Below are 27,074 nucleotides of genomic sequence, written 5' to 3'. Positions count from 1 at the left end.
GTATTAAACAGCATATAAACGTCATAAATAGGTCAGGAGCCAGACAGGTAGTTTAAGAAAAGAACAAAAATTAATTATTTAGGCTATATTATTTCTATTATTTCAAGGCTATAGCCTACAAAGAAACACATTTTGAAGCATTTGCGAGTACGACACACTAGCCTGGCAGGGACATTAAGCTCTCATTATTTAAACAACATGTTGTATTCAATCGTTATAGTCTATACATTTCACATTTTTGCTGTGACTTACTGAAAATGAAATACAAATGAAAAGAAACATGCCTTATTATGCTCAGTCTACAATGCCTTTAATTCATTTTTAGACACGAGTTTTCAGGCTCATGCGTTGGTGCCTGGAGAGCAAGCCAGAAACAGAGAACACCCTCTCCACGCTTGCAGAGCCACTGGGGATGCTAAACACCCTCTGGGCCACTCTTGTCAGACTGGCAGGATGCAGCATTGTTGTTGTTTTCTGTAGGTAGGCCTTAACAATTTTAGGTAAAATAACCCTATCAAAACGGAAAGCTCCTTGAAAGAGGTAATATGCCTGGCCTATTGGGCCAAAATCATTGATGGCCTACTGGATAGATAACAGAACAAAACTTAAGAGAACTGATTTTTAGTTTATAAATACTTTGCTACAATGACACACTCAGCTAGCTCCCCACCTCGTTCCTTCCTGTTAGTGTGTGCACGTAGTAAGTACACCATCTTTTTTTTTTTCATCTTTGTAAGTCACCTTGATTTTTCAGCTGTGTGTTGTATCAGATTCTTTATGAAAATATTTAGTGAACTCCATGACAGTAACTAAATCAAGGGGCTATAGCAGCACACAAGTAGACTACAGATGCATGCTGGGCCGGGCATGCCCTGAGCTCGTGAAGTGAGCTCTACTGGAGCGGGCGAGAAGGCTGGCGCTCCAGCTTTTGGGAAACTCGCTCTGCGCTACAGTCAAATTGGGCACGCTCCGCTCCTCACTCACATACCCTGGTCCTCAGGGGAATACAGGCTGTAGTCGTCTTCTCTAGCCTCTTTCTGACCTCCATACTTCTCAAACACAATGCAGCAGCAACACAACAGCAGAAGGGCTGGTTGGGTGAGAAGCCTATTTAGAGCCTGACTTTAATCTTGTATGGTCATGGCAACAACTGGCGCTGGCAGATGTGACATCTTAGTCAGGATCACCCTACAGCTATGATAACATAGAGACATCATACAGAACTGTCATCTAGGATGTGATAAACCTCAGACTCTAGCTAATACTAAATACATTTTTCCCCAGTTCCAATTCTATTAGTAGTAGTAGTAGTAGTAGTAGTATATTGCTTTCAAAGGTTTAGGCCTATATAACACATCATTTTTGTTGTAAATGCAAGATTTGTAACGAGTACATTCAAAGAAAATAAATATATATTTTATAGATAGCTATTCCCTTAGATTGCTCCCTTAGGTGAGTTGTTTTGTCAGTTACGTGTTTCATGTTTGAAACCTGGTTTTTACTTTACCTTTCATGCATATTATTCATTTAATCTAGGCGCTGCCAGTGTGTTGTTTCTCAGCTGGTGTTTGTGCACACACACTATGTGTAAACATGTTTTGCCTCCAAAAACATGAATTGTATTATTTCCACGCCAGCAGGATGTCAAGGAATTTATTATGCTACCTTTAGCATGGAAAAGGTTATCTACATGGGGGTTTGTGTGTGTGTGTGTGTGTGTGTGTGTGAGAGAGAGACCTATAGCTAAGGAAGGAATAACGTTCTTTGTGTCTGGTAAATATATTGTACAAGCTATAAATGTCATGATTTGTCATTTATTTAATAGTGGAGATGACATTTTTATGATTGAACCCTGCCTAATAGAAAGTGATAAGGAAAAAAACAACACACATGTCAAAACTAATATTGTAAGATGGGGTGCAAGGTGTTGAATCAACAAGGGCCTGTCAATGGGCGGAAAGCAAAGAGGGATAGCCACCATTTGCCACGAGACAGGCGGTGAGAAGACAATTTGATTGGGATGAAATTATATCCTCAAGCTGTGTTTGATGGGAACCTGTTCCATTAAAATGAGTCAAGCAGGATTAACAGAAGGGGGGGGCTGAGGGGGAATCAGGGTAGCCCCCTGTCACCATGGACAACCAAGCCAGGAGATAAAAGCAATGATAACAGACCGTGCCACCCCGACAAACACACGCTCACGTCATACGTCCATGGATCCGCCACTAACAAACACACACAAACCAAATACGTCATTTAGATACAGCTGCTGATCCAATCCATGACGCCTCAGAGGTAGGACCTAAAGTGTGTGATTGTGGAGTGGTGGCAATGATGGTTAGGTGCCTTGATTTCAATTTTTTTTTTTATATATATAGATAAAGGCAAGCAATGTAAATGATTTGTTCATCAGAAAGTCCCTTCCCTCCTCCACCCCTCTCTGGCCATTAGCCATTGGGCTCCCGAGTGGCGCAGCGGTCTAAGGCACTGCATCTCAGTGCTAGAGGAGTCACTAATGACCCTGGTTCGATTCCAGGCTGTATCACAGCTGGCCGTGAGCTGGCGCACAATTGGCTCAGAGTCATCCGGGGTAGGCCGTCGTAGCAAATAAGAATTTGTTTCTAACCGACTTGCCTAGTTAAATAAAGGTTCAATAAAATAAAGTGTAAAATAATAAATTAAATAAAAGCAGTGACATTCTTTCCCTCTTCCCTTCATCCCTCCCGTTGCAGTAGCTGATAAAACCTACGGTCATTTGCATTTTGGGGGCCCCCCACCCAGTCGGGATTGTGTTAATGGATATTTTCTACAGCACTCGCCACAGTAACAGGTGATTTACGAGCCTGACACTCTGGGCGAGTCAGACATCCGTCAGAGTCAGGTGACAGGGGAGAGAGGAGAGTCACATGAGGGCGAGGCCACAGTGGTGGCAGCACTGGCCTAGAGGGAGGTCAGTGTGTGAGTACCAAAGAGCTGTTTTCACTCAGCCTGTGTGTGTGTGTGTATATATATATATATATACACACACACGTGTGTGTGTGTGTGTGTGTGTGTGTGTGTGTGTGTGTGTGTGTGTGTGTGTGTGTGTGTGTGTGTGTGTGTGTGTGTGTGTGTGTGTGTGTGTGTGTGTGTGTGTGTGTGTGTGTGTGTGTGTGTGTGTGTGTGTGTGTATCACAGAGGGGTTTTTAAAAGGATGAAAGCTCGATGGTTGAGATGAGAGTCTAATGGTTGAGACCGTCACGAGTGCCAGTGCATCGACATTAAAAGCAGCCGTGTGTGTCTGTACCAGTTGAGTTGTTAATGACGTTGTAGTAAGGTTGATATTAAAGCTGACATAGAGACAGTCAGAATGGAGTGATGGGACCCCCAAGAGGATTGATTTGGGTGAGTAAGCAGGTCTAAGTACAAGAGAACGTACTAACCCAACCTCAGCTTTCTCAGGAACTTAGCCAGGCCTATCTGTATAGTACCATAGATATAATTTCTTCAAAAACAGGTCAGATAGCCAGAGATAGTAAAATATGTGTTTTAAACAGATAAGCTATTCATAAACCACGTAATAGAAACTGCCTTCTATGGGCAAGTATTACGATCACTGACCACAATTCCACTTCCTTCCACTGAAAACCACAGGAAAAAAAGGGGAAAAAAGTCATTTTTGGCACAAATTCAGTTTAATTAAGCAACAAGCCCCGAGGGGGTGTGGTATATGGCCAATATACCATGGCTAAGGGCTGTTCTTACGCACTACGCAATGTGGAGTGGCTGAATACAGCCCTTAGCCGTGGTATGTTGGTCATATATCACAAACCTCCATGGTGCCTTATTGCTATTATAAACTGGTTACCTAGAGCAGTAAAAATAAATGTTATCATACCCGTGGTATACGGTCTGATATACCACAGCTGTCAGCCAAATCAGCATTCATGGCTTGAATCACCCAGTTTATAATTAATAGTATAACCCACTCGCCTAACTTTGAAGTTGCGCAAATGATACCGTGCCCATTTTAGAACAAAATTTCACTGCATTTATAAGTATTTCCTAATTACCATTAATATCTCACTGGCCTTCATATTTGCCCTTCCAGATAAAGCCTCATCATCCTCCACAGCGATTATTTTTTTAATATTAGGACCTGCTTATACTTAGCAGGGTTTTAATAGGCTTAATTTATCATGTTTAATCGTCTTCTGGGGCCCGGAGTTTCATTGAGAAATGCCTACCTCATATCTCACTGCTGATATTTCAGATTAGAGCTTAGAATTATGGCAGTTTAGAATTCAAATGTGTCATAAATTAATCTATGGGATGTAGCTTTGATTTAGATCAAATTAAAAGTACATTGACATTATTTGGATGTATGGATTGGCAAGAAACACATGGAAATCTGAGCAAGCAGCCCACAGCAGAACGGTCACGGAAAATATTATTTTACAAACTGAGCCTGAAGTAACAGAACACCTCAGACTGATGAAAGTACTACAATACAGTCTGCTGCACTTCCTCCTGTGTACCTTGCAACTCATCTTTGGAGTAGGAGCACCGCTAGCCTAAAATGTGGTGAGCCACACACAGAGCTCAGCGAATCTATTACCTCAATCGATGATGTAATCACCCAGAGTCAGACTATTGGTTGCGTCCCAAATGGTACCCTATTCCCCCATTTGTTCAGAAGTAGTGCACTTTGAATAGGGTGCCATTTGGGACACAGACTATAACCTGCAGGAGGCAGGACCATGGGGGAGCCGCCCGCCACTTAGCAGTAAAACTCTACAAATATCACCTCCTTGCCTCGACTATGGAGGTCTGACTGAGCAGCGATGACAGCATAGAAAGACAAAACAGGGATGAATCAATTATTGTGGGCACACTGAAAAGAGTCGTAAAATCGAGGCCCTCCAATTTCAGTCAGCCTAAGAACTGAATAGTTCATAAAGTAGCCTAGTTTCTAGGGTAATAGATTTGAAACATTAAATATTTAATGTGAAGTCAACTATTTCTGCTGACTCACGTTTACCTCAAGTACTGTAGCAGTAAAAGGCTACCTGTTTTCTGTCAACTTCGCTCAAAACAGCACACACACGCCAGCTTTTCATTGGTCTATTCCAAAATACACAGACTCTGTCTCAACCTTTAAGTCTTTATTGAAGACTCATCTCTTCAGTAGGTCCTAGGATTGAGTGTAGTCTGGCCCAGGGGTATGAAGGTGAACAGAAAGGCACTGGAGCAACGAACCGCCCTTGCTGTCTCTGCCTGGCCGGTTCCCTTCTCTCCACTGGGATTCTCTGCCTCTAACCTTATTACAGGGGCTGAGTCATGGGCTTACTGGTGCTCTTCCATGCCGTCCCTAGGTGGGGTGTGTCACTGACGTGATCTTCCTGTCCGGGTTGGCACCCCCCCTCGGGTTCGCGCAGTGGGGGAGATCTTTGTGGGCTATACTCAGCCTTGTATCAGGGTAGTAAGTTGGTGGTTGAAGATATCCCTCTAATGGAGAGGGGGCTGTGCTTTGGCAAAGTGGGTGGGGTTATATCCTGCCTGTTTGGCCCTGTCCGGGGGTATCGTCGGACAGGGCCACAGTGTCTCCCGACCCCTCCTGTCTCAGCCTCCAGTATTTATGCTGCAGTAGTTTATGTGTCGGGGTGGCTAGGTTCAGTCTGTTATATCTGGAGTATTTCTTCTGTCTTATCCGGTGTCCTGTGTCAATTTAAGTATGCTTGCTCGCTCTCTCCTTCTCTCGGAGGACCCAAGCCCTAGGACCATGCCTCAGGACTACCTGGCCTGATGACTCCTTGCTGTCCCCAGTCCACCTGGTCGTGCTGCTGCTCCAGTTTCAACTGTTCTGCCTGCGGCTATGGAACTCTGACCTGTTCACTGGACGTGCTACCTTGTCCCGTACCTGCTGTTTTGGACTCTCTCTACACTGCACCTGCTGTCTCGAACTCTGAATGATCGGCTATGAAAAGCCAACTGACATCCGGAGGTGATGACCTGTTGCACCCTCCACAACCACTGTGATTATTATTATCTGACCCTGCTGGTCATCTATGAACGCTTGAACATCTCGGCCATGTTCTGTTATAATCTCCACTGGGCACAGCCAGAAGAGGACTGGCCACCCCTCAGAGCCTGGCTCCTCTCTAGGTTTCTTCCTAGGTTCCGGCCTTTCTAGGGAGTTTTTCCTAGCCACCGTGCTTCTACATCTAGTTTGGTGTTTTAGGCTGGGTTTCTATACAGCACTTTCTTTGTGACATCGGCTGATGTATTAAGGGCTTTATAATTCAATTTGATTGATTGATTGAATATCCACACTAGCGTAACACAAAAAATTAAGCAACGGGCATCAAAATGGATATTAGCCCCTCTCTCAAACTGCACAGAAATGGTGAATCATAGGAGTGAGAGATTGTTCTTCCAGGGAGCCTGTGTATGAGGTGCTTTGAAGGTCATGTGGCCAGACCAGACAGGCAGGGAGACACAGCAGCAACAGCCTTCCTCTCTCTCCATCCAACTGCTCTCTCGTCACCTCTCCAACTGCTCTCTCGTCACCTCTCCAACTGCTCTCTCGTCACCTCTCCAACTGCTCTCTCGTCACCTCTCCAACTGCTCTCTCGTCACCTCTCCAACTGCTCTCTCGTCACCTCTCCAACTGCTCTCTCGTCACCTCTTGTTCTCTATCCAAGTCTCTCCCTCTAACCATTGTCTTTGTTCCAGGAGTAACCAGATCCCCTTCTGCGTAACCTAGCCTCTTAGCCTGGCTGTTCAGTCCCGAGGCCATTCTAAATTAATCATGGGTGAACACAAGCACAACAGCTGAGCAGAGCACAAACAACCTATCTCCATGGAACTTATGGAATTAGGTGGGGGAATTGTAGGGGTAATGGCAGTAGGAAAACACCAGGGCCAATATTCACAGTAGAAGTGCTGATCTAGGAACAGTTTTGCCGATTTCAGATAATAATGAATAAGACAGGAATGAATAAGACCTGATCATAGACCAACACCTCTACTCTGAGAATCTCTGTGAATACAGACCCAGAGGTAGAAATGCCTTACTAGGCTAATTGCAGTGGTCCCCAGTTATTAGAAGTCGACCCTACACCACCAGAATTCCAAGTGAATAGAACAGGGCTAGTTAGGGCTAATGATCACAGAGGGTAGTCAGAGGATAGAACCAGTGGAGATCACAGAGGATAGAACCAGTGGAGATCACAGAGGGTAGTCAGAGTTCCTAGGGGCAGGAGAGAAGTACATGGGGATAAGATCAACAGCAGCCATGGATGAGGTCATGTGATGCAGGGGAAGATCAGAGCCAGAAACATTTTGGGCATTTTGAACCACAGGGGAAATGGCTCTCTTCAAATGACCTGTAGTAAACACAGTGATGTGAAGCCAGGCTACTCATATACAGCACTACTGTTGCCTGTTCTTCTCCGTCCGTCTGACTGTGTGTGTGTGTGTGTGTGTGTTTTTAGTTGTGTTTGTATTTATTATGGATCCCCATTAGTTCCTGCCAAGGCAGCAGCTACTCTTCCTGGGGGTCCAGCAACATAAGACATAAGAGTTAAATACTGATTAAAAGAAAACATGACTTTACATTACATAACATCTTACCCAACACATTCAGTGTGCTCCCTCAGACCACCACCTCAACATCCATGTGCAGGTGTGTGTAGGGCGCGTGTCTTATCAAGTCTATCTGTGTCTGTGTGTGTGTGTCTCTTCAGTCTGCGCTGTTCCATAAGGTGTATTTTTATCTGTTTATTAAAATCTGATTCTACTGCTTGCCTCAGTTAACTGATGTGGAATAGAGTTCCATGTAGTTATGGCTCTATGTAGTACTGTGCATCTCCCATAGTCTGTTCTGGACTTGGGGACTGTGAAGAAACCTCTGGGGTGGCATGTCTTGTGGGGTATGCATGGGTGTCCAAGCTGGGTGCTAGTTGTTTAAAATCAGACAGCTCGGTACATTCAGCTTGTCAACACTTCTTACAAAAACAAGCAGTGATGAAGTCAATCTCTCCACTTTGAGCCATGAGAGATTTACAATGTTATCTCTCCGTTTACATTTAAGGGCCAGCCGTCCTGCCCTGTTGAGCCAATTGTAATTTTCCCGAGGTCCCTCCTTGTGGCACCTGACCACACGACTAAACAGTAGTCCAGGTGCGACAAAACCTGTAGGACCTGCCTTGTTGATAGCATTGTTAAAAAGGCAGAGCAGGGCTTTATTATGGACTGAACTCTCCCCATCTTAGCTACTGTTGTATCAACATGTTTTGATCATGACAGGTTACAATCCAGGGTTCCTCCAAGCGGTTTAGTCACCTCAACTTGCTCAATTTCCACATTTGTTACAAGATTTAGTTGAAGTTTAGGGTTTAGTGAATGAGTTGTTCCAAATACAAATGGTATGGAGTTTTTGAAATATTTAAGGACTAACGTATTCCTTGCCACGCATTCTGTCTGTCTGTCTGTCTGTCTGTGTGTGTGTGTGTGTGTGTGTTTCCATTATCTCCATTATAAATGCTTCTCTTCCTCTCTTAATGAAATCACGATTCATTCTACGGGTGGAATCCTTTGAATTAAAAGTCATTTGCCTGAATGAGGCACTGAGACAAAGGAATCAAAGCAGAGAGAGCACAATGTGCATCACACATGCTGTTAGCTGCTGTGGGTCGTAGAGGAACCGGCCTAAAGGGAGGACAGGACGTCTGACAGTGGCGGTGTCCCAGAAGGCACCATGGCAACCTATTTCCGTAGGACTTAACACAGCTGTCGTGTTGTCTGACTTCACTGAAATTAAATGATCATTTGTCACATGCTTCGTAGACAACAGGTGTAGACTAACAGTGAAATGCTTACGGGCCCTTCCCAACAATGCAGAGAGCAGAATTGGTCTGGAGCCCGTAAGACTGCAGCTATTCAGTGCAGCGCCATCTCGTTCATTAAATTGCCATACACTTAGGAACAACTTCCTAATTCTGACTTGCAACCCCTTTTACCCTCAGAACAGCCTCAATTCGATGGGGCATGGACTCCACAGGGTGTCGATTATAATGCTTCCCACAGTTGTGTCAAGTTGTCTGGCTGTTCTTTTGGTGGTGGACCATTCTTGATACACGTGGGAAACTGTTGCGCGTGAAAAACCCAGCAGCGTTGCAGTTCTTGACACACTCAAACTGGTGCGCCTGGCAACTACTACCGTACCCAATTCAAAAGGCACATCTTTTGTCTTGCCCATTCATCCTCTGAATGGCACACATACACAATCCATGTCTCAATTGTCTCAAGGCTTTAAAAAAATCCTTCTTTAACAGGTCTCCTCCCCTTCATCTACACTGATTGAAGTGGATTTAACAAGTGCCATCAATAAGGGATCAAAGCTTTCACCTGGATACCCCTGGTCAGTCTGTGTCATGGAAAGAGCAGGCGTTCCTAATGTTTTGTACACTCAATGTAGATGCATACATTGACACTAAGCAGACGTTGGAACGTGGTTTACTATTCAAGCTCAGCTGTAACAGAAATATGTAAATGTTTGGCTGAAGTGGTTTAAAGGGCATGTTTTCCCCTCTGTTCTGTCTCTAGTGTGGACTCCAACGCAACACATTAGTCAGAGCTGGTTTTGGAGACATTGTAGTTAGACGCAGAAATCCCGGCACTATCTCAAACTAGGTGAAGGATTACATGTGTCAGAGGCAGTTCTTGCGTGACGGGCAATAGCGTTTCAAAATGACCACAGACTTTCTCGCAGGATTCAATCCAAAATCATGCCTAGACCACCCGAAATTTTTTTGTTGTTTTTTTACAGACATCCAGAATTGTGTTAATCTGTCCCTGCAGGGTAAGTGGTGAAAATGTCAGAGTCATCTTCAAATATGTCATGTCCATGTTCCTGCCATGGGTGATAAACACATCCCACAGTAATCACTAGTCGGCTGAAGCAAAGAGGAAACGCTCGCTGCCTTTGTAGCTCATTTCCATCAGCTCTTTTAATTGGATCGCTTTAACGAGGTCTCTGACCGTCGCTAGCTGCTGTCGAGCTATTCTACCACTGAGGGGTGTGACTTAGCTCACATCAGTCTCTGACAGGCAATTAAAAGTCGTAGCTCGCTCCCTACAAGCCCACCTCCAAATCAAACATTCATCACGGTGATGTCGGACATGGCGTCGCGAACAACGAACGCCACCGTCACATAATCCACTGTTGTGATGAGCGAGCCCTTACTTCTCCGCCCAGCGAGGCCGCCTTGACATCAGCTGCTGAAACTGTTCAAAAAGAATCCCATGGGGGGGGTGACAACTGCTTAGAGGAAATTAGCTTGTGATGTAGAAGACACTAACCGATGATACGGCGTCATAGAGAGAGAGAGACAGGGGATGAGGAGAGAGAGAGAGAGAGACAGGGGATGAGGAGAGAGAGAGAGAGACAGGGGATGAGGAGAGAAAAAGAGAGAGTAGTGAGTTAAGGCAGAGAGGATATAAACAAGCCTGGAGGTCCTGCAGCCTTGTTTTCTGAGAGCCCCACACTGTCAGATTGATCAGGGTGATAGCTCAGCTTAACTGTCTTCACAGCCCATACACACACAATTCGTTTTCACATTAGTTTCATGACTCACTCCAACTCCCTGAGAATGCCCTCCTCTCCAATGCAGCATAATGGCTTCCATGATCTCCCCAACCAACTATTAACAAGACGATGGCATCATAAGGGCGAGCCCTGCAGCTATGGACTGCTGTATTGAGAGAGGGGAGGAGAGGAGGTGATGTGATAATCACGCAGTAGCTGAGAGAAGCACAAGAGATGGTGAAGATGATGCCAGTGTAAAAAGGCAAAAAGGCCAAGTCAAATATTTCAGTAAGGGCCACAGGGGTAAATCATTGTTCCTTCTCATAGTAAACGAGACTGAAAAAGACAAGACCTCTTCAATTCACGAAGATAACAGAGAAACCAGCCCTTAAGGAGAAAAGTTTAAGAAAACTTATCTTAAAAGTCCTGCTAGAACACTGTTTAGAAGTCCTGAGGTTCTGACACCTCCTCTGCGTCAACGAGACTCGAGATATCATCCTCTTTCCAAACAGAGGAAGATATTAGGAAAGAAATGTCAATTCCTCAGCTTGAGGTAGCCTATGATGTGACAGTCCTACAGCTAATTATGACCTGATATAGGCCAATGTGAGGGTTTGAAGTGCAGAGTCACTGGTAGTAGTGAGCTGATGTTCAGAGGCACATCCTCCCCTGATACCACGCTCAGAGAAAGAGGAAGACATAAACAAATGGGATTCAGCAGGGAGAGAAAAAGGCAGGTGGGGGGCGAGGGGCTTCCTTAAAGTTGTAGGTAGGAACAATTCTAAATTTGCTCACACAGGACCAGAGTTGACATTGCAGATTAGAGGATGGGGATTGAAGAATGACACACATTTGGGGGGGAAACAGAGATGAGTGCGGGAAGATTACAATGTATACCATTGCACTTCCAATACTGCCTCGTTACAGAGATATGCACAGCGTCAAATGTATTCTGTTAGTAATATCTTTAAACAAACACACCCAGCATCAATGTGTTCAACATTTTCCATTAAGCTCAGGCCAAATATCTTTTCAGTGAGTTCTCTTATTGCACAAATAGTGATTAATGACCAACTTGCAGAAATTACACTTCTACACGGTTGGAGAGAGAAAAATAAAAAAACGGGTCTCTTTAATCAAAAATGCATTATTAAATCAATGAATTTTAAATAAAAAGGAGCGATGATCTGACATTGTTGACTGCATTCTAACTCATTAACATTTAGTTCCACAACCGTGCCTTTTTCATGCTATTAGTGACACACACACACACACACACACAAATGAAATGAGCAGCGGGGGGCATAGCTGATCTAATATGATCTAGTCCAGCAGTTGTGGATTAAAACTATGGCTTCCAGACGTTTTGTTCACTGTGGGGTGTTGCATCATTAGATTAGGAGTGTGTGTACGTGCGAGTACTTGTGTGTACTTGTGCGCGTGCGTGTGTGTGTGTGTACGTGCGAGTACTTGTTTGTGTGTGTGTGTGTGTGTGTGTGTGTGTGTGTGTGTGTGTGTGTGTGTGTGTGTGTGTCTACATCCCTCTGCAATTACGCTTAATGAATGTTTTCCCATTATGGTCCTCTCCATTAGAGAGCACACAGGGCTGGCATTCCATCAGAACAATTAACACCTACAGGCTTATTACATCATAGTATATTCATATCACCGTCTACTCAATCACACTGTTCTCTAGGGCTAAATGTACAGCGAAGTAACTACTTGCTTAAACACTCACTTCATCTATCTAGGCCACTAGGACTGGTACACACTCTGCTTCACTAGGCATCCAAGAGTAAACATAACATGTTGGTTGTCGTAGTAATAGAAAACTGAGTTGGACAACAGGGACCAAAACATTTTTAGACTGTGGGCTTCTACAAATACGGCTGTGATTGGTTATACATGGCATCATCCTCTATGCTGCGGTGTTATCATCACCATAACAGCCAGCATCTCATGCTGTCTGAGCTGTGAAACAGACCTCACGTTGATGTTCCACTTCAGTTCCTTTCAGTTGATATGTTCCATGCACAGAGGGCTTTTTTCAGACTGTACTGTTCTGTGTAAGTTTGTTGATGTTACAGCCAGGTCGCATGAGGACTGGGGAGGTCCACAGGGAGGGAGGGAGGGAGTTCTTGAGCCTGTTCAGGAGCACCAGCTGCCTGCCTGCCTGCCTGCCTGCCTGCCTGCCAACACATTAATAAACTCACTACTGCACAGCACAGCTGCGGCTAGAAAACACTTTAGCTAGCCTGCCCCCCCTCCCTCCCTCCCTCCCTCAGGAGCAGAAGAAAAACTAGCAGCCAGGAATTGTAATCACACAGAGGAGGAGGTGGGCTCGGTCGGCCGGCTGCACAGGGCCTTATCCAGTCCACTGTAATGTATGGTCAGCTCTACACTGACTGTAGTGCTATAAATCAACAGGCACCATATATAGCAAGAACCCTGGTCTCAGAACTGTACAAAATATTGTTTGGTACGTTTAGATTCCTCTCACACTGTAAAGCCGATAACCACACATCCTGGAAGTCTTTCTATTGGGTTAGCCTTTGAGGTAAAAACAGTGCATTTCCTTTGCTTATCAGATTTGTAAACTTCACCATGTGATTTATAGCTTGCAGTCTAGCCTGGTCCCATTTGTGCTGTCTTGCGAGGTGGCAAGACAGACAGTACAAACAGACCAGGGACCAGGCTATAGGCCCAAAACAAGGTAGCAGCTGAAACAGTTCAATTTAAAAAACAATCCATCTCTTCCCTTTCATCTGACTAAACGGATGCGAGTTCCTTTGATAGCAGGGAGCACAGAGATATTTGACCATAATCTCTCCCTTCCTCTTTTATCGCTGGCCATTTCTCTGCTGCAGTTGGGGATGGAAGATGGAAATTCCACAGCTTAACTGCCGTTACTCTGTCAAGATTAAAATGGTTAGGCATTAAGGCAGGCTCTTCTCTCTCATTACTCAGTCTAGGTATCGTTATCAGTGGGAATGCAGCCCTGTTTTACAGAGCCGTTTATCCCCCTGTAGCCACACATTAAACCTGACTGATTCAGCTACGGCCCAGGAGGCTGGAGTTGCTGTGGGCCCTGGAGGCTGGAGTGGCTGCGGGCCCTGGAGGCTGGAGTGGCTGCGGGCCCTGGAGGCTGGAGTGGCTGCGGGCCCTGGAGGCTGGAGTGGCTGCGGGCCCTGGAGGCTGGAGTGGCTGCGGGCCCTGGAGGCTGGAGTGGCTGCGGGCCCTGGAGGCTGGAGTGGCTGCGGGCCCTGGAGGCTGGAGTGGCTGCGGGCCCTGGAGGCTGGAGTGGCTGCGGGCCCTGGAGGCTGGAGTGGCTGCGGGCCCTGGAGTCTGGAGTGGCTGTGGGCCCTGGAGTCTGGAGTGACTATGGGCCCAGGTGTTTTTCCTGAACATGGTTTGGTTTCTCAAATGATTGCCTCGCCTGGTTCACCAACTACTTCTCTGGCTGCGGGCCCTGGAGTGGCTGCGGGCCCTGGAGTCTGGAGTGGCTGCGGGCCCTGGAGTCTGGAGTGGCTGCGGGCCCTGGAGTCTGGAGTGGCTGCGGGCCCTGGAGTCTGGAGTGGCTGCGGGCCCTGGAGTCTGGAGTGGCTGCGGGCCCTGGAGTCTGGAGTGGCTGCGGGCCCTGGAGTCTGGAGTGGCTGCGGGCCCTGGAGTCTGGAGTGGCTGCGGGCCCTGGAGTCTGGTGTGGCTATGGGCCCAGGTGTTTTTCCTGAACATGGTTAGGTTTCTCAAATGACTGCCTCGCCTGGTTCACCAACTACTTCTCTGATCGAGTTCAGTGTGTCAAATCGGAGGGCCTGTTGTCCCGGCCTCTGGCAGTCTCTATGGGGGTGCCACCGGGTTCAATTCCTGGACCGACTCTCTTCTCTGTATACATCAATGATGTCTCTCTTGCTGCTGGCGAGTCTCTGATCCACCTCGACGCAGACGACACCCTTCTGTATACTTCTGGCCCTTCTTTGGACACTGTGTTAACAAACCTCCAGACGAGCTTCAATGCCATACAAGTAAAACTAAATGCATGCTCTTCAACCGATCGCTGCCTGCACCTGCCCGCCCATCCAACATCACTACTCTGTACGGTTCCGACTTAGAATACGTGGACAACTACAAATACCTAGGTGTCTGGTTAGACTGTACACGTTGGCTCGTTGGCTGGCCCTCGCTTCATACTCGTCGCAAAACCCACTGGCCCCAGGTCATCTACAAGACCCTGCTAGGTAAAGTTCCCCCTTATCTCAGCTCGCTGGTCACCATAGCAGCACCCACCTGTAGCACGCGCTCCAGCAGGTATATCTCGCCGGTCACCCCCAAAACCAATTCTTCCTTTGGCCGCCTCTCCTTCCAGTTCTCTGCTGCCAATGACTGGAACAAACTACAAAAATCTCTGAAACTGGAAACACTTAGCTTTAAGCACCAGCTGTCAGAGCAGCTCACAGATTACTGCACCTGTACATAGCCCATCTATAATTTAGCCCAAACAACTACCTCTCCCCCTACTGTATTTATTTATTTATTTTGCACCCCATTATTTCTCTCTACTTTGCACATTCTTCCACTGCAAATCTACCATTCCAGTGTTTTACTTGCTATATTGTTTTTACTTCGCCACCATGGCCTTTTTTTTGCCTTTACCTCGCTTATCTCACATTGTATGTAGACTTATTTTTCTACTGTATTATTGACTATGCTTGTTTTACTCCATGTGTAACTGTGTTGTTGTGTGTCGAACTGCTTTGCTTTATCTTGGCCAGGTCGCAATTGTAAATGAGAACGTGTTCTCAATTTGCCTACCTGGTTAAATAAAGGTGAAATAAATCAAATTAAAAACATGTGACCTGACCAGGAAAACAATGGGTGCTAGCTATAACTACACTCTAAATATCAACTCTGGTCAGATCTTGGTCAAGTCATGTTGGTCAGGAGAATTCCCTGGGTTTATAAAGCTACTCAGTCGAAGACCGGACATTGGTGCTTCTGCTGTCTAGACCATTGGTGCTATCTATCTATAGTAGTGATCTGACATGGTGTTGGTTCAGCAGCTAAATGGGCCATCCCGCCCGAGGGGAAAGGGTAAGGGGCGGTCAGGAAATGACCCTCATTAGACAGTCTGACGAGTCTCTTTTTGCTTTTCCAGGAAACGTCCAAATCTGCTCTCTGATATGAGAGGCTAGCTGATCTTTCTGAGAACGAGACATATTTTACATCAACAAACCACGGAAACTTATTTTCTCAGACTCTTTCTGGGAACGAGAATACATGTACAGATAAAAACTTGGAAAGTATTTGAAAAGACTCAAATACACTGACTCAAATATGCATTTAACCCAGGTATTTGAAATAAGTATTTGAAAAAGACTCAAATACAACTTGGTAGACTATTTGGTTATTACATATAACCATTCAAAGTACTCATTTTGGGCTGTGTATTTGAAAATACTCATACCAGATACTGAAATACACATGTATTTGAACCCAGCTCTGGTTTTAATTAGACTATAGTGCAAAGTTGCATGACAATAGACCACTTACAGACATGGGAGAGATGTCTGCCCTTTAAAAGCAGAAGACCAGATCAACAGGTGATGAAGAAATCATAATCACTGTGTGTGTTTACATGCACACTAATAATTAGATATTAAACTGATTGTGGCAGAAGGTTGAATATACCAATAGTCATATAAACACCTTATTCTGCTCATCTTAAAAATCGGCTTCAGGTCATAATCGAAGTAAGCATTAGCCAATTAAAACACCTGGTTTTGTGAGCAATCAGTCTGATTTTTAGGACATGTAAACGTCTTAAAGTCAGAGTTATAGCGGCATATTTGATCAGCGGGTGAGCTAGCACGATCAGCACACGCGTTCCTTCTACTGCACGAGTGAAGTGAGTTCGGAAAAACTTTAAAAAGTATGCATCTTAGAAATAGTTTTCAAATACAAACTTTATGTCCAAACTTAGAATTAAATAAGCTTCACGAAAATAACATGGTCACTGCCGATTTTCTGCATGTATCAAAGTCCCATCAGGTAGCCTGAGTTTAGATGTGTCCATGTAAAAACAGGATTATTAGGGAAATCGTTCTTCTTGCAAAGCATGTAAAACACTTAAATCTAACTATTATATTAATCTGACCATTCACAATAATCATATTATATTCTGCATGTAACCATACTAAATTATTCGTATTTATTAGGGATCCCAATTAGCTGATGCCAAGACAGCAACTACTCTTCCTGCAGTACAAACACATTAAGATGACACATAAAAACAGTACACCATATAACATAATGACACCACTACATATCTACGATACAAAATGTGGTTAAAGTATGCACCGAGGCGTATCGGTTTTGCATACTACCCTCAACTCCCGCCATATGGGCTGATGTGCAGGAGAGCAGGAGGCTTGGTGTTTTTCTCAAACAACATGGATGGTTATAAATAGCATTATGGATGGAGCCTGGGTGAGGCAATATACATCACGGAGGAGCTGCTGTCTGCATCCAGCTAGGTTGTTTTTGCATAGGAGATATGAACATAATGAGGACACACACACACAGGGAGAGACTACCCAGCTGCTAATTAGCAGACTTAATTACTACAGATCCCCACAGCCAATGCATGACCTCTTCCCCTTCAAAAACAGTTCTTGACCATCCTAGCGCATTGTTCTATTTTTAGTTTAGAGGTAGTATACGCACATTCAGTGACTTGCAGGTCCAGGGTACAAAGAGTAAAGTCATGATGCCGAAGACCTTTGGGTCTAAACGTTGCACAATAATATTGTAAGCATTCAACAATGTGCAGGTAGGCCTCTATCTTTCTTTAACAAATCTATTATTCACATGCCTTTTACATTATGACGTTTATTGGACAACGCACATTGATCAAGATTTGCTGTAAATGTGCCAGATTGTACCAGCCAAATAATTGTCATCTGTAGGGACTTCATGTCAGCACAGGACATCCATCCATGGAGCAGTAGACCAGTGGTGTAGCCGGTGAACGTAGTGGCATACAGAGGACACAGTGTCTCATTCAGGGCTTGTCCACGCCACACTTCAAAACCCCTTCAGTTTGTACACTGGCCTTTTTCTCTACCTCTGCCGCTCTCCCTCCCTCCCCCCCTCTCGCTCTCTCTCAGTGGTAGATATTTCAGAATAACCATTCCCATGTAGACACTCTGACAAGACTGCATTGATTCAATTGCTGAGGGTGATGGTGGGTCTGGTCACCCGTAATTGAACCTTACACTTTACATCCGGAAGGTGTGTCTGCCTTTGAGAACAAGCATTAGGTTAGTCCTGACAAAGGTGAGAGAGAGAGAGAGAGGAAGAAGAAGAGAGGAAGAAGAAGAAAGAGGAAGAAGAAGAGAGAGAGAGTGGGAGAGAGGAAGAGAGATGGGTACAGTCTAGTAGAGTAGGGAGATGGACATAGTCACTGAGCCAGGCACTGTGCAGCATCTCTTCTGCCAAATGAGCGTGTGAGTCTGTGCGTAGTGATCTGGCAGACTCACATAGGAGGACTGTCGTCCACAGCATCAAACCAGCCAGCAGACAGACTTCAAATAGATGTATTTAGAGAACAGACAGTCAAGATACTGTCATTATCACTGATCATTGTAGCGTACTTCAAAGTCTTCTTGAAGGGAAAAAAGGATCTAGCCTCGTACTTTCACACTGTTCTTATACCACACTTCCTAGTTGCATAATATGAGCTCGTCATTAAATCAGTAGACAAATATTCCAAAAACTGGCCAACAGCCAAGTTTGTGATGAAGCACATTAATGATTTACCATTGAAGAAGGTCAGAGCTGTGGTGAATGCTTGGGAAACATTCCTCGTTTACTAGGCTATTTTCACTTGCTTTTAACAGATGCTTCCATTTCAAACTTCAATTTATACCAAACCTTACTAACAGCATGTCAATGTGTGGCTAATTATTGGTGATGGTCACTTAATATCAGACAGACACTAATCTCTAGCACCGTGGTCAAATTGTGGTGAATTATTGGTTACAATATGGCCAAATGCTAATATTAAAAACCACTTGATGACTGTGGTCCTCCATGGGGAATCAGGAAGCATGTTGCTGCCTCGGCATGTTCTCATCCTGAGACGCCTCTACTCAATCACTACTCCTTCCTGTGATTCTTACTACGTGATAAATGCCATCGGCGAGGCTTCCTCTGTCTGTTGTGTCAACAGGAGTTGTGACAGCAGGAGATCTGGCCCTACCAGCACTCCACCGTCAGCCATCTTGTTGTTGTTTTGGCCCAGCAATTGAGTCAAAATATAAGACCTGCTTATTACTCTGTGACTGAGCAGAGGCAAGTTAGCAAGCAAGTCTCACTCGGAGTCTGAAAGGTCGAGAACTAGTGTCCTCTCTGTTATGAAACATCCACAGTGACTCCATGTTAGGCCTCCATCCTGATCAAACCAGAGCATATGGAGTGAGCACAGCCTGGTAAAAAAACTGTCATTTGGATGTAGGACTATAACAGCTGATGACTCTACCTCTAAGGGGCCAGAGCATTCCCTGATCACACTGCAGATATCCACCTGCGGTAGTAGCCCAGTACGTACACTGTGCCTTCTGGAGACTCACTCCCAGACAAACAAAGACAGACATTTCATCAACACAACAACAGAAGAACTCTTCAGTCAGAGTTCAAAGTTCAGACTGGGGGAGTGTCCAGAGACAGAGAGAGAGAGAGGCTGAACCTTGTGTGTGTGTGTGTGTCTGGGCTGGAGCCAGCTGTAGTGTAGCAGAGTAGCAGAGTCTCCTCACATAGCTCGGTCTGTATAGAAAAACAGACAGCTGGGTATTGTAGTTCTCCTGGAGCACATGGACTTCCTCACATGCCTGAGCCAGTGAACATCAATACGGAGGTCAGGCTCACTCACCCTGCTGTTTGCCGTTTCCCATGAATACACATCGTAGGGCCATAGTCCATCAAATCTGCTACTGCGTCTCTAAAAAAAAAAACTACCAAAATGTCCAAGAATATATGTTTTAATTCATGTACTCATCAAAATAAATGATAACTGATACAATTAGCATTTTACTTTATATCAAGCTTTACATCCTTTCACACAAGGCAGCAGAGTGCCGTGTCTTGAAATCCCCCCCCAAAAAAACAGTTACTGGTTCATTGAATACAACTTGAGTCTGCAAATAGCTTACCAAACCATGCTAAGCACGGATGTACGGTATAGAGCTAATTTGCCAAATTGGTGGATCGCATTATCGCAAGTTCACAAGTACGCAGAGCTGTATTAATCCCTGATACAGCAACGTTTCTGCTTGAAATAACATGGCCTCCAGAAGCTAATAATCATGTGACCTAGTGAAGGATGAAATGTTAGTTTGCTTCAGTCTCTCAAAGGAAGAACATTGGGCCCATTCCTCTCATCCGCAGGCTGGCTGTGCAGGCAGGAGAGCCACTCCTTGTTAATGAACATCACTGTGTTGCATATATTACACAGCTGAACCCCTCAACACCCAACATAGATGAATGTGTACAACAGTAATGTTCTGCCCTTACTCACCCTGCTACAAAAGCACAGGAGGGAAAGAGGATGAATAACCACGATAAAACGCTAGTACATTTTATGTGTGTGTGTGTGTGTGTGTGTGTGTGTGTGTGTGTGTGTGTGTGTGTGTGTGTGTGTGTGTGTGTGTGTGAGAAACAGCCAGTGTGGCACACCGAGCAGGTCTTAACTCTTCATCCCGCTGCAAAGCCCTCTCCCAACAAAGGACAGGGGGAGACAGGAGGGAGGCGGGGGGAGGCAGGAGGAGAGAGGGGGAGACAGGAAGGAGGCGGGGGGAGACAGAGCACAGTCTGTCAGGTTGGCGTGACGGAACACTCATAGTCACGATTCCCGGGCGGTGACATGCCTCGTCTGGCCGGCCCAGGATGATGGTTCATCTGTGGATGGAATTACAGCTGCATCTGATTGGTGGGTAGGTTGGATATAGGGGTGATGCCGTCACACACACTGCCATAAAACAACCTCAAACATGGATAGATCGAGAATGTTCAGTGAACCTGATGGTGTGTGAATCTACACAGGTCCCACACACTAGGCCTATACTGTAGGGGCTGAGAGCATGTTTCTGTATTAGTCCAGACAGAGGTTTCCTGCTGTGGTTTCTACTCTGCTCTTTACCTCATTTAGCCTGACAAACCGGGGTCTGTATGTTGCCTCGCTACTTTTATAGCCTGTTTTTCACTGTCTTTTTACTGTTGTTTTTATTTCTTTACTTACCTATTGCTCACCTAATACCTTTTTTGCACTGTTGGTTAGAGCCTGTAAGTAAGCAATTCATTGTAAGGTCTACCTACACCTGTTGTATTCGACGCATGTGACAAATAAACTTTGACTTGATTTGACTAACGAGACGTCTCAGCAGAGAAGGTGAAATCCCTCACACAGAGAGGAAGGTAAAGGAAAGGCATTGCAGCTTTGTGAAACAGGCCTACACCTTCCCTGCAAAGTAAGTGAGCTGGCACAGCTAACCACATGCTGCCTGTAAACATGTGTTGCATCAATCATGCTGCATTCCATAGCAGACAATGGCAAAGAACAGTGGTTGTTAAAATCTGGAGTGTAGCACACTCTAAAAAATTTAATTATCCTCGGGTTTTCGCCTGCCATATCAGTTCTGTTATACTCACATACATTATTTTAACCGTTTTGGAAACTTTAGAGTGTTTTCTATCCAATACTACCGATTATATGCATATCCTAGCTTCTGGGCCTGAGTAACAGGCAGTTTACTTTGGACACCCCAGTCATCCAAACTTCAGAATACTGCCCCCTATCCCTAAATAGTTAAAATCTGGAGTGTAGCCAATATGTCTCTTCAGCATTTTGGCAGCTGTGTGAATGTAAACAGTAGGCCTGCGTTGTGTTGTGGAGGTGTTTATGAATTGCATCGAATGTGCAGAGTGCAGTTCCTCCTAGTTCTGAGACAGGAGGGGGGGGGGGGGGGGGTGCAGTCTAGCCGGCAACTGTACGGCCACCTATCTCAATCTATCCATGTTTGAGGTTGTTTTATGGCAGTGTGTGTGACAGCATCACCCCTATATCCCCCCCTACCCACCAATCAGACGCAGCTGTAATTCCATCCACAGAAGAACCATCATCCTGGGCCGGCCAGACAAGGCATGTCACCGCCCGGGAATCGTGACTATGAGTGTTCCGTCACGCCAACTTGACAGGCTGTGCTCAGTGTCTCCCCCTGCCTCCTCCTCTCTCGGGAGAGGGCTTTGCAGGAGGATGAAGAGTTAAGACCGCCTCGCTGTGCCACACTGGCTGTTTCACACAGACAAAGGAAAAACAGGTCACGGGTACAGGATGAATCGAAGCCATCAATCAATAGGCCCCAGCCTGTCTTGGCAATTCACACAGCAACACTAGATTACCGAGGTCACCTCAACCACACACACTCTGTTCATACTAGAGTTTAGAGATCAGAATGTGGGATCATTTGGAGCTACAACACTAGTAAGAAAAGGAATCAGGACAATGATGCAATGTCACCTAGCTTCAACCTGGATTACCCCACTGCCAACAAGCCTCCTTCCAGACAATGACGTGATCAATCACATGGGTGTAAGAGGCCTAGGCCGACACCACACCGTGCATGACAAGACACCCTGACACCAGAACACAATGGAACGGTGCCAACAGAACAGAGGAGGAGGAGATTCCAGCGCCCACATTCGTGAGTAAGAGAGAGAAACGCAACAGTTACACTGCACCCAATATCACTGGGACACACAAACAAGTTCAAAGCGGAAAAACCTGTACAACCTACAATCAGTGAGTAACCGCTCAATGCTCTCACGCTGTAGTAACAAGGTCCTTCTAGCAATGCCAAATGCTTCATTGGTTAAGCCACTTGAATAGACAGGGGGTCGACAGTATAGTACAAGCCAGGTGTTCTCCAAGGCCAGACAATTCACTGGAGTGCCCATGTTCTTGAGAGGAAACATCAATCAGTCAGCCAGTCAATAGGCTGACATCAAAAGGGCTGGGTGAAATAGTCAAGGCCGTTTCAACAGAGGATAGAACCTTTAAACAAGACAAACGTGTATGAAATGCACTGTATGAAATGCACTGTATGAAATGCACTGTATGAAATGCACATTTGTAAAGCAGCGTGTATGAGAGCGGGAGCTGGCAAAGATGTCTGCAGGAGACGGAGTCTGCACGAAACTAAACTCGGCCATACGTGACGTGTGAGACAGATGCACTAGAATAGCAGAGGGTGTTATGGGACGCGAGTAAGCATTGCTCTGGTAAGTACAAGGGCGGCAGGCAGCCTAGTGTTTAAGAGCACACCGAAAGGTCACTGGTTCGAATCCCCGAGCCGACTAGGTGGAGAGAAAAAATATATGTCGATGTGCCCTTGAGCAAGGCACTTAACCCAAACTGCTCCTGTAAGTGGCTCTGGATGAGAGCGTCTGCTAAATGACTCAAATGTAAAATGTACAAGAGGATACAATCATTACAATGACGTCTAAAGAGGGTGTTTGAAACGACACTGAACGAAAGTGGCACTACGAGACCGACAACAGAAGCAACCGAAGCGTATCATAGGAACAGAGTGAGCTGAGCGTTACGTCTGGCTAGAGTTAGCCTCTCCCACGTACAGGCCTGACAGCCAGCCTCCCTCCACTCAGGGGGATAATTACACGTGGCTTGTGGGTGAGCGCGCCAGTGCCGTTCAGGTCGCCGAGGTGTCAGGAACGATAACGGCTCTAATGGCGCCCGGCCCTCGCTAAAAGCCACACTGCAATTAGTATGCAAAGGGATAGCGGCTAGGTTACGACTACAGCACTACGGCACCGGCCCCCGTCTCGCTGTAAAGAGCCACCGTCGGGCACTTCTACTAGAGATGATCAACACTTAAAGTCAGGGACACCGCCTGGTATAGAGGTCCTGGATGGCAGTTTCCATACCGAGCGGTGACGCAGCCAGTCATTCTGAAGCACTGGGTGACAGTCAACAGGAGTTTGATCTTAACACTGAGCTGAACCCAACCTCTCAGTGGAATCAGGAGTCACCGTAAGGCCTATACGGGTGTCTGGGACAGGTGTGTGTCTCTGTACCCCTGTTATCATCTGATCTCGCTCACTCTGTAGTATGTGATCCAGTCAAGTAGCTAGTAGGCTACTGTAACCAAGCTACCGATGATAAAGGCAATATAATCCAACCAGAAATGTGCAGTGTGTGCATCTGTTAGGCTATATCACACACAAAGATCAAGGATAAACTCTTCGGAATAAACAGCCCATCTAAAAAGTCCCGTCTCAACAAATGAGCTTTTCATCAGTGCGAGTCTTTGGTCGCCTTTGGCTAGCGATTAGCAGGTGTGTGTTTCCATGAAGCGAATCGCACCCTTCATTGCAACAACATTGATTTAATCTGTCTGTACAGATGAGTAAGCATAGCTGAAGGGAGACTGGGGAAGATGCAACTGAAAAAAGCTCCTTTAGGATATGTCAACTTGGCAGTTTGTATACAATGAATTAAATGCATGAAACTTGCCTGGCTGTGATAAATGGAGTAAATGCATGAAACTTGCCTGGCTGTGATAAATGGAGTAAATGCATGAAACTTGCCTGGCTGTGATAAATGGAGTAAATGCATGAAACTTGCCTGGCTGTGATAAATGGAGTAAATGCATGAAACTTGCCTGGCTGTGATAAATGGAGTAAATGCATGAAACTTGCCTGGCTGTGATAAATGGAGTAAATGCAGCTCTGATATTAGATTCCTAAAATAGCAATAGTAGTACAATGGTAATATACCACTGCAGGTTTAGCCTTTGCCTCATGAATCACTGTGCCCTGAGGACAGGGAAAGAATGCTTAATGGCCACCACGCAATGGCTGTGTCCTTATTGACACCCTATTCCCTAGTGCACTACTTCTGACCAGGGCCCGTAGTGCTGTGTTAAAAAAGTAGTGCACGATGTAGGGAATAGGGTGCCATTTGGGATTAACCAAAAAATAATAATGTACTAACTAAAGGAAGAGGCTCATTTTCAAGAGAGCACTTTCCACTGTGTTTGGTTGAAAAAGTCAAAGCTTTTAAAAAAAGGCAGCCCAACAAAAATACATTACCTGTAAAACAACATTTGCATATCATTACAACCCTTACTGAGAGAGATGTTTAGCAGGTCGCGGGTTTGATATTGCTTTGTTTATTCAGTGCGTTGTTTCGCTGTGCAGCGACGGTGATGGGATTAGTCCTTTATTGGCAAAGGGATGATCAAGCTAATATTGGGAAGAGATTGTGGTGGCGGTGTGTGTGTGTGTGTGTGTGTGTGTGTGTGTGTGTGTGTGTGTGTGTGTGTGTGTGTGTGTGTGTGTGTGTGTGTGTGTGTGTGTGTGTGTGTGTGTGTGTATCAATGCCCTTCCTCTTTGTGACCTCTGTGTCAGGTAATATCATCCGTGGTGTGTGTCCAGTCACTGATCCACTGATGCAGCCAAAGCTACAAAGGACCAGGGGCAACAGGTCTGATCTGTTGGCAGTTTAAACAGTCAACAGGGAAACAAGTTCTTCCACTTTCTCTTTGTCAGGTCATTCATATTCAAATGTCTGGAATTTTACAACTCCAGGCAGGCACTCATCTCTACTATAGGGACTGACATCACTGATGTTAGCCTAATACTTCCAACAAAGCATGAAAGTCATGATTACAAAGTCCGCTGCAATGGAGAGGTTGGAAGAAGCAACCACTCAAGACGCCCACATCAGCATACAACGATCACCCACCCACACACAGCCACCCACAAGCCTGTGCGCACACACCCACACACAGCCACCCACACGCCCATGCGCACACACACACACTCTGCAGCTTGCAGCGTCTCGTCCTTGCTCTGTGCCCTCCAGAAGCCCTCTGGAGTGTGGTGATCAGTCTGATAGCCGAGGAGGATACAGTCAGACTGCACCCACAGAACAAACTCTTCACTGAGGACTTCCCCCTTTTAAACCACTGGAATAACAGTCAGAAATGTAACAGTTTAACAAAGACAGACCAGAGTGGTAAGAAACTAACAAACGGAATGCTTGCTACAAACAAAAACATGTCGGCTTCATATCATATAAATTGTTCACTTAAGAAGAGAACTTCCCTTTTTAAACCACTGCAGAATAACTGTCAGAAGTGACCCACCACCATAGCAGTCAGAAATGTAACAAAGCTATGGGCTAAGCTAAGAAAAAGATGTCGGAAACCAACGACCCAATTGAGCGATTCCCACTAATATTATAAAAAAACACCAGATACTGACGTCATAACAAATAAACCTCAATTATATTATACTGTTCCGGTGACTAGCCACCAGCCCAACACTAGGGCAGGGTTCAATGCTTTGTGTGGTACGAGGGTCTTCCAGTCTGATTCTGTTTTCTGTTCTGTGTGTTTCCTCTGGAAGGGCCAGAAGCATTCCTTAACGCTTGTTTATGTTGATGTGAAAGGCGGTGGCGATGGGTGTTCGTAGCTTTGTTTACAGAAATAACAAATGGCAGAGAAGAAGTGGCCTAGGCCAACAGGACTGACTGGATTCTATTTGGAGTGCTGACAGTCAACAGTAGTAAACAGGGTAGTAGGCCTAACACTGACCCCAACTGATCCATTCATCCAACATTATGTAGACGGCACTGTTTGTATTCCAAATAGGCTATACAATATAAAACTACAGTGTAGCTTGAAGGTAGAAATCTGTAAGCCTGTACTGGCATAGAAAGTTAAAGACGTTGACATTTGTCAACATTTATGAAAATGAAAGGGGAGAAACATTAAATGATCATTTGAATTTGACTTTCTCTTAAAAGTGGCGACAAAAATGCATTATATATATGTAATAGCCTTTGAAATGATGGGCTGCCGTGGTAACCATGGGGACAATGTCACATTATTGAATTTAAATAGCTTCCTGTTTGACCTCTACAGATCTGACCTGAAGTAACATTGTAAACCAGCCTCCCGGGTGGCGCAGTGGTCTAGGGCACTGCATCGCAGCGCTAGCTGAGTCAGAGACTCTGGGTTCGCGCCCAGGCTCTGTCGCAGCCGGCCGCGACCTGGAGGTCCGTGGGGCGACGCACAAACAAACGACAACCAAAATCAATAACACCACAAATCAAATGTTATTTGTCACACGTGTCGAATACAACAGGTGCAGACCTTACAGTGAAATGCTTACTTACAAGCCCTTAACCAACAATGCAGAGAGAGAACAGTCTATGACTGGGGTGGCTGGAGTCTGACAATTTTAGGGCCTTCCTCTGACACCGCCTGGTATAGAGGTCCTGGATGGCAGGGAGCTTGATGTAGTGGGACGCACGCACTACCCTCTGTAGTGCCTTGCGGTCGGAGGCCGAGCAGTTGCCATACCAGGCAGTAATGAAACCACTCAGGATGCTCTCGATGGTGCAGCTATAGAACCTTTTGAGGATATG

The 27,074-nt window shown here is 45.5% G+C and overlaps 1 protein-coding gene across 3 annotated transcripts in view; it reads right to left on the bottom strand.

The window, feature by feature from the left end:
• LOC139579136 (lipopolysaccharide-responsive and beige-like anchor protein) overlaps window positions 1–27,074 on the bottom strand; it is a 310,713-nt gene that overhangs the window by 272,091 nt on the left and 11,548 nt on the right. The gene's annotated exons all lie outside the window — the stretch shown is intronic.

Source organism: Salvelinus alpinus, chromosome 6 (assembly GCF_045679555.1).
Source record: "Salvelinus alpinus chromosome 6, SLU_Salpinus.1, whole genome shotgun sequence".
Lineage (NCBI taxonomy): Eukaryota > Metazoa > Chordata > Actinopteri > Salmoniformes > Salmonidae > Salvelinus > Salvelinus alpinus.
This window is presented reverse-complemented; position numbering and strand designations above follow the sequence as displayed.